This window comes from Bufo bufo, chromosome 6 (assembly GCF_905171765.1).
Source record: "Bufo bufo chromosome 6, aBufBuf1.1, whole genome shotgun sequence".
Classification (NCBI taxonomy): Eukaryota; Metazoa; Chordata; class Amphibia; order Anura; family Bufonidae; genus Bufo; species Bufo bufo.
The window spans coordinates 348,740,570-348,751,818 of NC_053394.1; positions in this window are offsets into that span (position 1 = coordinate 348,740,570).

The window sequence follows — 11,249 nt, forward strand, 5'->3', positions numbered from 1 at the left end:
GAATGGATAACCCCCTCTGTGTATGACTATTGATTGATAAAACTCCAAAAATGCATGAATAGTGAAATAAATTCCAGGCTGACAAAGAGATAATATTTTATTAATAAAAATGTGTTATATAGCTTAATTCCACATTAAGTAAGCTGATGTTTTAAAAATAAAATTGCAATAAATAGCTGTCTAATGTTGTTCTATACAGCGTCTTCAATGTGTCTAATCCTGTTTTTAAACACTCTTTGGTAACATACCGATTTATGTGGATATCTTTGATGTATTGTACTGCAGTATAGATGTGGTACCGTAGTCGAAGTCTGGAATGTCCTTTATTGGTTTAAAAAGTTTCTGTCACCCCATTAAACAGTTTTTTTTTTTTTCATTAATAATAATCCCTATAGTGCGATCTCTTGATACATAATAAAATTAATCATTTTGATTCAGTAGATTTAGCTAAAAAACGATTTTTAAAATATGCTAATTACCTTGCTACCAGCAAGTAGGGCGGCTACTTGCTGGTAGCTGCCGCATCCTCCGTTCGTAATAACGCCCCCTCGGCATGCTGATTGACAGGGCCAGGGAAGGGAATCCTTCTCTGCTGGCGCTGTTCGAATTCGAAATCTCGCGCCTGCGCCGTACCTGGCTTCAATCGGCGCAGGCGCACTGAGAGGCGGCCGCTCGCTCGACCGCTCCATCCTCAATGCGCCTGCGTCGATGACGTCATCGCATACACCCGGAAGAGAAGATGCCGGCGTCTTCTCTTCCGGGTGTATGCGATGACGTCATCGACGCAGGCGCATTGAGGATGGAGCGGTCGAGCGAGCGGCCGCCTCTCAGTGCGCCTGCGCCGATTGAAGCCAGGTACGGCGCAGGCGCGAGATTTCGAATTCGAACAGCGCCAGCAGAGAAGGATTCCCTTCCCTGGCCCTGTCAATCAGCATGCCGAGGGGGCGTTATTACGAACGGAGGATGCGGCAGCTACCAGCAAGTAGCCGCCCTACTTGCTGGTAGCAAGGTAATTAGCATATTTTAAAAATCGGTTTTTAGCTAAATCTACTGACTCAAAATGATTAATTTTATTATGTATCAAGAGATCGCACTATAGGGATTATTATTAATGAAAAAAAAAAAAAACTGTTTAATGGGGTGACAGAAACCCTTTAAGCCAGTAAGTGTCTCTTTCCAAATAATGTTCAGTAAGTATCAGTCATGTCGTTTCAACAGTGACACAAATGTATGTGCCGACATATGGAAGTATTGCAGATTGTTCCCTGTGTATTATGCAACACAGCAGAGCACCATGATATGGATTATATGTCTTCCACTAATCTGGACCGATAGCTTTCTGGACCGATAAATGGCTTTCTCCAAGTGCTCCAACAGTATTCAGCAAGTGTTCACCCTGTTTTTGTTAATATTTGTACATACATCGGCATATAGAGTTATTTTTTGTTACTCACTGTTTGTGGCAGATAAGCGAAGGAAGCGGTGCTTGCTGTGGCGTCCCGCGTGGTCTTCGGCACTTAGCGTCTTACATCCATGCTTGTATCTCTATTGTTAATGATTTAAAAATATCGGGTGTTAAATCCAAATCTTTATGGTATTAGGGAAGTTTCGCTGGCTGTTAATGTTACTGTGATAACTCCAGCCGTAAGTTCGGCATCTCATAGCTCCCGGGAAAAGTAAGGAAAATTATTGTGAAACTCTTCTTCCGTTTTAATTTCCAATAGAAATCCAATTATCCATATCCCAATGAGCAGAGATATTTGTGAGTGACTTTGTTGACACCAGACCCGTTTCGGAGTATATCCTTACTCCTTCATCAGTGGCTGCACTCGCTTCGACTGTCTGGTAAATTTATAGCCTTAGCTCTCTGCTTAATTAGAAAAGCTGGAGTGGATTTAGGAATATAAATTAATATATCTCATGATATTGCAGTTCTTGTGCGATTTCCATGCGTTTTTTTTGTGTGTTTATGCGTTTTTTAGTCTATAGTTTCATAATTAGCTATATCATACATCTTTTGCTGTTTGCTGTCCTTACGAATCACATAAAAACAACTTAAAAAATTTAAAAATATAGAAAAATAAAGATGAGAAAATAATAACAAAATATATCTAAGTCAGAAATACATTTGATGAAATATATTCCTTGTAGAATGGGGTCGAGATACATCCCTATTCTTTCATCCATAGTTATAATCGCTTAGATTTCCATGTGATTTTTTATGTTTTTTTTATATATTCATGTGTTTATATTTTCTTAGTTAACATATATAGTATATTATTTTCTTAGTTAACATATATGATATATTGTTTATTATTTCTTACCCCAATAATAGGGCTAAGAAGTACACTCACCTAAAGAATTATTAGGAACACCATACTAATACGGTGTTGGACCCCCTTTTGCCTTCAGAACTGCCTTAATTCTACGTGGCATTGATTCAACAAGGTGCTGATAGCATTCTTTAGAAATGTTGGCCCATATTGATAGGATAGCATCTTGCAGTTGATGGAGATTTGAGGGATGCACATCCAGGACACGAAGCTCCTGTTCCACCACATCCCAAAGATGCTCTATTGGGTTGAGATCTGGTGACTGTGGGGGCCATTTTAGTACAGTGAACTCATTGTCATGTTCAAGAAACCAATTTGAAATGATTCGAGCTTTGTGACATGGTGCATTATCCTGCTGGAATTAGCCATCAGAGGATGGATACATGTTCTCATTCTGTTTACGCCAAATTCAGACTCTACCATTTGAATGTCTCAACAGAAATCGAGACTCATCAGACCAGGCAACATTTTTCCAGTCTTCAACAGTCCAATTTTGGTGAGCTCGTGCAAATTGTAGCCTCTTTTTCCTATTTGTAGTGGAGATGAGTGGTACCCGGTGGGGTCTTCTGCTGTTGTAGCCCATCCGCCTCAAGGTTGTGCGTGTTGTGGCTTCACAAATGCTTTGCTGCATACCTCGGTTGTAACGAGTGGTTATTTCAGTCAACGTTGCTCTTCTATCAGCTTGAGTCAGTAGGCCCATTCTCCTCTGACCTCTAGCATCCACAAGGCATTTTTGCCCACAGGACTGCCGCATACTGGATGTTTTTCCCTTTTCACACCATTCTTTGTAAACCCTAGAAATGGTTGTGCGTGAAAATCCCAGTAACTGAGCAGATTGTGAAATACTCAGACCGGCCCGTCTGGCACCAACAACCATGCCACGCTCAAAATTGCTTAAATCACCTTTCTTTCCCATTCTGACATTCAGTTTGGAGTTCAGGAGATTGTCTTGACCAGGACCACACCCCTAAATGCATTGAAGCAACTGCCATATGATTGGTTGACTAGATAATTGCATTAATGAGAAATAGAACAGGTGTTCCTAATAATTCTTTAGGTGAGTGTATATATGGAGAGATGTAAAAATATATATCTAAAAGAATAATATCTAATATCTAACTTACCCTGTTGTTTCAGGGTAAGTTCCGTCCAGATTCTAAAAAGGGATGGAGCTAATTGTATTCATGATCAGAACAATGTATATAGGATGGGGGCTCTCCACCAAGGTAGGATCTCAGTGCTGGTAAACAGCCTGACTGAGATCCTCTGTTGGTAGAGGGCACCTGCAAGGAATATGGATTAATATTTACTGTCAGCCATGTCCTCACACCCACCATTTGCTGAAAGATGGCAGAGGAAATCAAGCTCCACAGGGGGGGGGGGGGGGGCGCTGCTTCAAAGCCCCAGCCAGATCGCAGAAAACTCCTAGCAGGCCACATTTGGTTACATTTCACACCTCCAGTCAGACAGCACGGATCCTGCAGGAAAACCCCCAGCAGGAGGTATCAGCCCTTGCCAGGATCAATGATACCTCCCAGACATGTTGGCACCTACATTTCATGAGGAATTATGAAAGCTGCCAAGGACCAGTGGGTCAGATTCCTCACGCCACGGCTCAGGGGAAAAGCCCTTGAAATCTTCGGGTACCTTCCCAGCAAGACCATCCTGAGCTATGAGGATATCAAACAGGCTGTGGTCAGGCAGTATAACTTAACCCCTGAGTTGAACCGGAAAAAGCTCAGGAATTTGCAGCAGGGTTCTACCCAGAGCTGGGCCGATCACATGCGGGCCTTGCTGAGAGCGGTCGACCAATGGACCACAGGATTGGAGCTCACCACCGTCCAGCAGCTGAAGGAGCTCATCGCCACAGAACAGTTCTTGTGGAACTGCCCGGAGGACCTACAGAAGTACCTCCGTGACCGGAAGCCAAAGGGGGCCTCTGCAACAGCAGCACTGGCCTATGAATACACCAACAACAGGACTTCAGAGGCCCGGAAACCTGTCGGCTGGAGAGGGGGTAAGACGCACGCTGTACCTGCTACCCCTGCCCCTAGGCCCAAGTGGGCACCGGCCCCTGCTACACTTTCCACGTCAGTGGGGGAACCCCGACTTTGCCACCTGTGTAAGCAGCCAGGACACTTCAAGGCCACGTGTACCCAGCGCCCGAGGGACCCTTCCTATTCATTGACCCGGAAACCGTCCGCTGTGTTGTGGATGGGTGGTCTATAACTACAGGACCAGACTAGGACAAGGTTAGTAATTAACTTTATTTACAAATGCCTAAGTAGGCAATAAACCTATCTTGGCCCAAGTCAAATTAATATATCACTTTTATTCGGTATACATTAAAAACTGAATAGTATGCATAGAACGCCAATGTTCTTGGTTGTACAGACCATTGAAACAAAAAAGTAGCTAGGATATTAAAAACACAGTCACCCTGCCACTGTTTATGATGCTGGCTCGTAGTTGTTTGCCCTACCACGTCAGCAAGTATTAACTATATCTGACTCTAGTAGCCTTGCTGATAAGCCTGCTAAATGTATTATGGTATACGAGACACCAGGCGACTAGAGGTACTAGCTGTCTGCTGACAGGTAGTGCCGACGTGGACTAAACAACACTATCTCCTAAAGATGCCAACTATTGACGATGTTGAACCTATAGTCCATCCGGACTGATATTCAAGTGCTAATACACAGTGGCGGAGTGACCGCTAATTAAAACCTAACACTGCCCCCCGACATGTTTCGCCAGTTACACTGGCTTCCTCAGGGGTAATGGGCAGCAATGATTGACCTAAAAAAACGGGGACTGAAATAGTATAGTTTCCGATTGACAGGTCTAGCAGCCTATCAATCGGAGGGCTGGTAGTGGCTACAGCCAATCACCATCGTAGATCAGGATAAACATCACGTATCGTGGAGCTGCCGCCGTCGCCACTTACAAACGTCATCATGGGCGCGCTGTCCCAGCCGCGCATGCGCACACGCCCCGGCAATCGCAAGGGGCCGCACATTCACTGCGCATGAACTGCGCGGCACAGGGCTGCGCACCAACTCCGAACCCTCCTGTGTAAGGAAGAGGGATACAGGAGATCAGCACCCAGGAGTAAGTTGTTAACTTAATGTATATACAGGAGCCTATCGATTGGCTACCGGGAGCTATGCCTGCTTAGTAATGGCATAAATACATAATAGTTGTAGGAAGTAAGTGACTATAAAAAGTAATGGTTATAGAAAATAAAACCAATTATTATTAATGAGTAACAGGAATAATATATGTATATTTACATAGGCAATAATTGATATTTTGTTAGTGATACAGTGGTGGTTTTAGGGACGGCTGGCAAAGATATAATTGCAGCATAGGAGCATATGAACATACTGTAGGCTCCCAAGATGTAATTGCAGCATGGGAGCATATGAACATACTGCAGGCTCCCAATACCCAAAAAGTGCCTCACCTGTATACTACAGGGTGCCATTTATGAACTGGCGCTAACTGTACCACCTGCCCTAATGATATGATTCCAGTTACTAGTATTACAGTGTTTTGACTTAGATATGATGATTTGTGCTTGAGTACTGAATCCGATAATGAGGCCAGAACTAGTCTGTCGCAATGTCTAGAGTAAGGCCTCTATATGACCTTACATTCCACCCATTCAGAAGGGGTGGGTGAGTATATGATATACCAGAACTTGATATTCCCTTTTTACCCTCCTATTTATAGGAAGGCAGTAAATGCAAAGCCTTCATTTAGTCCCTTTGGACTAAGACTGTCCAGGCGATATATCCACCTGGTTTCTTCTTGCAGAAGAAATCCACATCCAGGTTCCCTTTTCTTGCCACCCAGTTTCTATTTTAGTCCCCGTTTTTTTTAGGTCAATCATTGCTGCCCATTACCCCTGAGGAAGCCAGTGTAACTGGCGAAAACATGTCGCGGGCGGGCAGTGGTTAGGTTTTAATTAGCGGTCACTCCGCCACTGTGTTTTAGCACTTGCATATCAGTCCGGGATGGTCTATAGGTTCAACATCGTCAATAGTTGGCCATCTTTAGGAAGATAGTGTTGTTTAGTCCACGTCGGGCACTACTGTCAGCAGACAGCTAGTACCTCTAGTCGCCTGGTGTATCGTATACCATTAATACATTTAGCAGGCTTATCAGCCAAGGCTACTAGAGTCAGATGTAGTTAATACTTGCTGACGTGGTAGGGCAAACAATTGCCCGTTCCCCTCTTGGGGTTAGGGACTGTGCCTTGTTTCTCTCCCTTTCCTCCCCCCCTATCTCCCTCTAGTACTACGAGCCAGCATCATAAACAGTGGCAGGGTGGCTGTGTTCTTAATATCCTAGCTACTTTTTTGTTTCAATGGTCTGTACAACCAAGAACATTGGCGTTCTATGCATACTATTCAGTTTTTAATGTATACCGAATAAAAGTGGATGGGTGGTGGGAGGTCCCTTGACAATGTTCAACCGGTCACTGTGGGCCAGGCCGTGGCCATGGGACTTAGAGACACTGGCGCTGAGATGACACTAGTACGGCCTGAACTGGTGGCACCCATGATTTATTGTCTCCGGGATTGGAGGAGTAGAATCGGCACTGCCCGTCGCCAAGGCCTATTTGTACTGGGGCGCCGGTCGAGGAGTAAGGGAGGTGGGGGTATCCGCAAATATCCCTGCCAGTGTTTTGCTGGGAACGGACCTGGGGTGGCTTGTGTCTAAGTACGTGGCCGCTGACACCCCGAGGTCCGATTCCCCAGAATGTGATGTAATGTCCACCCCTGATGATACTGTGAATGTTCATAACATGCCTGTTGATGGGGATGTGGGGGTGGGGGATGTAATGTGTTACCTCTCCCCTCAGTGGGGAGGGGGGTCAATCCTGCCAGCTGTGCTGAAGCCCCAGGGGTGTGGCACAGGCAAGCCTGCTTGATCCTGTTGTCCTCCGGTGTGGTGACTGAGGGGACATGCAGGGGGAAGTCAGCTGCAGGGAAGGAGGATGCAAATGAGGTCAGGGCTGGTACCAGGACAGGTAGGGCTGCCAGGTGAAGCCTCAGAGCAGGGTTCCTCCACCACCAGGATGTCAGAGGGCAGGTTAGTCAATCTGGACTGGAGTCTGGTCGGAAGCGAAAGGGGAAGCAGGCACTACCAGCGGTGGCAGCGACCATAGCGTCTATCACGTGCATTTGGAGAGAGTTGGGGCCCTAGGGGCCCCTTCAGAGGTCTGATGGCTTTACCCCTTCCCGAAACAAGTGGCTGCCGAGTCAGTTGGAGGCCAGGAAACAGGTCCTGGGGACCTGACAGAGGATGGGGCAGTTTCGTCTATTCTGGCCACGTCCGGTCAGGAGCTTCAGGGGGCGTTTGTGGGGGGTCTGGGACCAAGGATGGCTGTGTTCTGGTCACGGTCTAGCAGGGCTCACCGGGAGGAGTGGCTAGGGATGGGCAGTTAGTAGACCCTTGTCTATTATGTCCCACGTCACACCAGGGGTTTCAGGTGGCGCTAGGGGCTAGCGCCAGCTTGAAAGCTCTCACGGAGCAGGTGGCACGGGCCTCCCTTGGATTCAGACCTCCAGGGGCGGTCTGGGACCAAGGACGGTTGTGCCAGGAAACGGTCCAACAGGGCCCACCAGCGGTGTGGCCTAGGGACGACAATTTGTGGTACCCTATCCGTTTCAGGGTGGAATTTCTTGTGGGTTGCGCATGAGAGATCCGGTGACCAGATACCCCCAGGGGTCGCTAAGACAGAGGCCTGGACGGGAGCTGTAGCCACCCCCTGGGGTATCGGTTATCGAGTGTGTCATGTGCTTCCAGGAAAAAGGCGCAGGCCTTGTCGCAGTTGGTGCATGACAGTATGGGGCAGGCCAAGTCGACAAATACGCCAGGAAAGTACCAAACGGGCATAAGTGAGGGGCCCCCCAGGCAGGCAGTGGATGCTTCGGAACCGGAGCCCGGGAGTGTGAATGCCTGCACTTTCTGGCACCCCTCCGGGACATAAGCACCAGGTAATGGTCCTTCCTGGGCACTGCCGGGTACTATAGGGAGGTTGCACCACCCCACTATAGTATGCCTGACGAGGCCCCCTGACGGACCGCACCAGGAAAAAGCTGCCCTCCGCAGTCGATGGACAAACTACTGCGAGACGGCCCTTCCAGACGATGAAGGACGCCCTTTCAAGCTTACCACAGTACTACAAGCATGCGACTTCATGCGGCCATTAATAAGCACCGACTGATGCCAGCAATTATGGCCCCATGTGTCAGGCTCAGTCCGGGTGACTCCATGGGTCCAGGAACCAATGGTAGGTGGGTACGCAAGAAGCCTGGCGCCTCCAGCCGTACCACTTTGCCATTTGCCACCAGAGAGGGTGCGGATGGGCGCATGGGTAAACACAGGAATGTGCTTCCCCTAGCGCCCTCTAAAAGGGGGAGGTGTGAGGAATATGGATTAATATTTACTGTCAGCCATGTCCTCACACCCACCATTTGCTGAAAGATGGCAGAGGAAATCAAGCTCCACAGGGGGGCCCTGCTTCAAAGCCGCAGCCAGATAGCAGAAAAATCCTAAAAGGCTTGTGCCAGCAAGCGGGCGGGTCTTTCTCTGAAAAGGGGTCACATCGTGTAATGTGTTTGGAGGGACCTGCAACCAGCTGACATCACTGCCTCCGACGTGAATACAGCTAAGAACTCATCACTACCCAAAAGACTCATATATTTGGTAAACTGACTTATCGTTCTGCTTAACCCTGTTGTACCTATATCACCTGTATCTGTAACCTCAGACCTCTGTATATATTCTCTGTGTATATTGTGTTATATCTAGTGTGCCCTTAAGGCGATTAAATATATAATTTAATCTTGTGCTATCTTGCATCTCGATCACGAATCCCCACGTCCATGTTTTGGCCTAGTTTTATAAGCTACTTTCTCACCCTATATAATCCTGTTAGCGGATCGGGCTTATATCAAACAAGAAAGCTGGTGGCAGATACCCGGGCTGAGACAGCTCTGTTATCACTGCGGCAGTGAAACGGCTCTCTCAGCTTGTTGCCTCTCTGCGCCCACGTGGACAGGAGGTGTATGTGTAAATTCTACACAAGCTGACCTTACCTGCTCTCTGGAGGGCGTAACGTAAGGGTTTGGTAACCCGTGGCCATACCACGTACTCGTGAGCTTGATGTAGGTGACGTCAAGCGGGCACAGAGGGTGTGGTATTCGTCACAGCACTTAGAATTAGAGGAAAGCCAAAAATTTCAAGTTCAGCATTCAGGACCATCTGGTTGTCACGGAACCCATGAACCAGACGTACAACAAGAGATAAGTGAAAATAAGAAGGCTTTATTGAAAATAAAGCTGTAAAGCAAAAGTCCAAGCGGATGGTGAAACCGAAGCAGAGTCTTTGAGAGGCCAGGGGTCAGGAACCAGAAGGGTAGTCAGACGAAGCCAGGATCAGGAACCAGCAGGGTAGTCAGACGAAGCCAGGATCAGGAACCAGCAGAGTAGTCAGACGAAGCCAGGATCAGGAACCAGAAGCAGCAGCAGTCTTAGAAGCATGTGAACACAGGAGGACCAAGCAAGGAACTGAAGCCACAGACCTCCTATATATATGAGCTAGGCATCCAGCTCCTCCCAGTGGGAAGGAGGAGCCGCAGGGTGGAAGGCTACAAGAAACCCAGAAACCAGATGGCCGCCAGCACATGTCAAACGAAGGAGAACAGCAAGAAGGTAAGACCATGACAGTACCTCCCCCTCAAGGCCCCTCCTCCGCGGAGCAAAAAACGGTTTCTGAGGGAAGCGTGCGTGGAAGGCTCGGAGCAAGGCAGGAGCATGGACATCTGCGGAGGGAACCCAGGAACGCTCCTCTGGACCATAACCACGCCAATGGACCAACTGCACCCGACCGCGGACCAGGCGTGAGTCCAGGATATTGCTCACCTCATACTCCTCACGATTGCCCACTCGGACCGGACGAGGCCGAGGAACCGAGGAAGTGAAACGATTACACACCAGTGGCTTCAACAGGGAGACATGAAACACGTTAGAGATCCGCATGCCAGGAGGAAGCGCAAGGGCATAGGCTACCGGGTTTACCCTGCGAAGCACTCGGAAGGGACCAACAAAGCGAGGCGCCAGCTTGGGAGTGGGCACTCGAAGGTTGAGGTTGCGGGTGGACAACCATACACGGTCTCCGACCTGGTAGGAAGGAGCAGGCGCTCGTCTGCGATCAGCCTGGAGTCTCTGGCGCTGCGCAGAGGCCTCAAGGGACTTCTGGATCTGTACCCAAGAAGCACGTAGGAGGGAAAGGTGATCCTCCACAGCCGGAATATCCTGGGGAGAGAATACCTCCGGTAACAACGGCAGGTTGGAACACCCATATAATTGGCCATGATGGGAGACGTCCCAGAGGGAAGAGTTCACCGCCGTGTTCCTGGCAAGCTCAGCCCAAGGCAGGAGGTCAACCCAATTGTCTTGGTGATCGGAGACATAGCAACGAAGGAATTGCTCCAAGGCCTGATTGGATCGTTCTGCGGCCCCATTGGACTGAGGGTGGATTAGGCGAGGAGAAGGAGAGATGAATCCCCAACTGGGAGCAAAAGGCGCGCCAGAACCTGGACACAAACTGACTCCCCCGATCCGACACAATCTCCTTGGGCAAAACCGTGCAACCGGAAGACCTCCCTGGCAAAAATCGTGGCCAACTCTTGTGCAGAGGGTAACTTCTTGAGAGGAACACAGTGGCACATTTTGGAAAAAACCGATCCACAATCATGAGAATGACCGTAATGGCCTCGGGATGCAGGGAGGTCCACAATGAAATCCATCCAGGTGTGACCATGGGCGGCTCGCCGGTGGCTATGGGTTGCAGAAGGCCCAACGGAAGGTTGCCGAGGGGACTTACTCTGGGCACAAACGG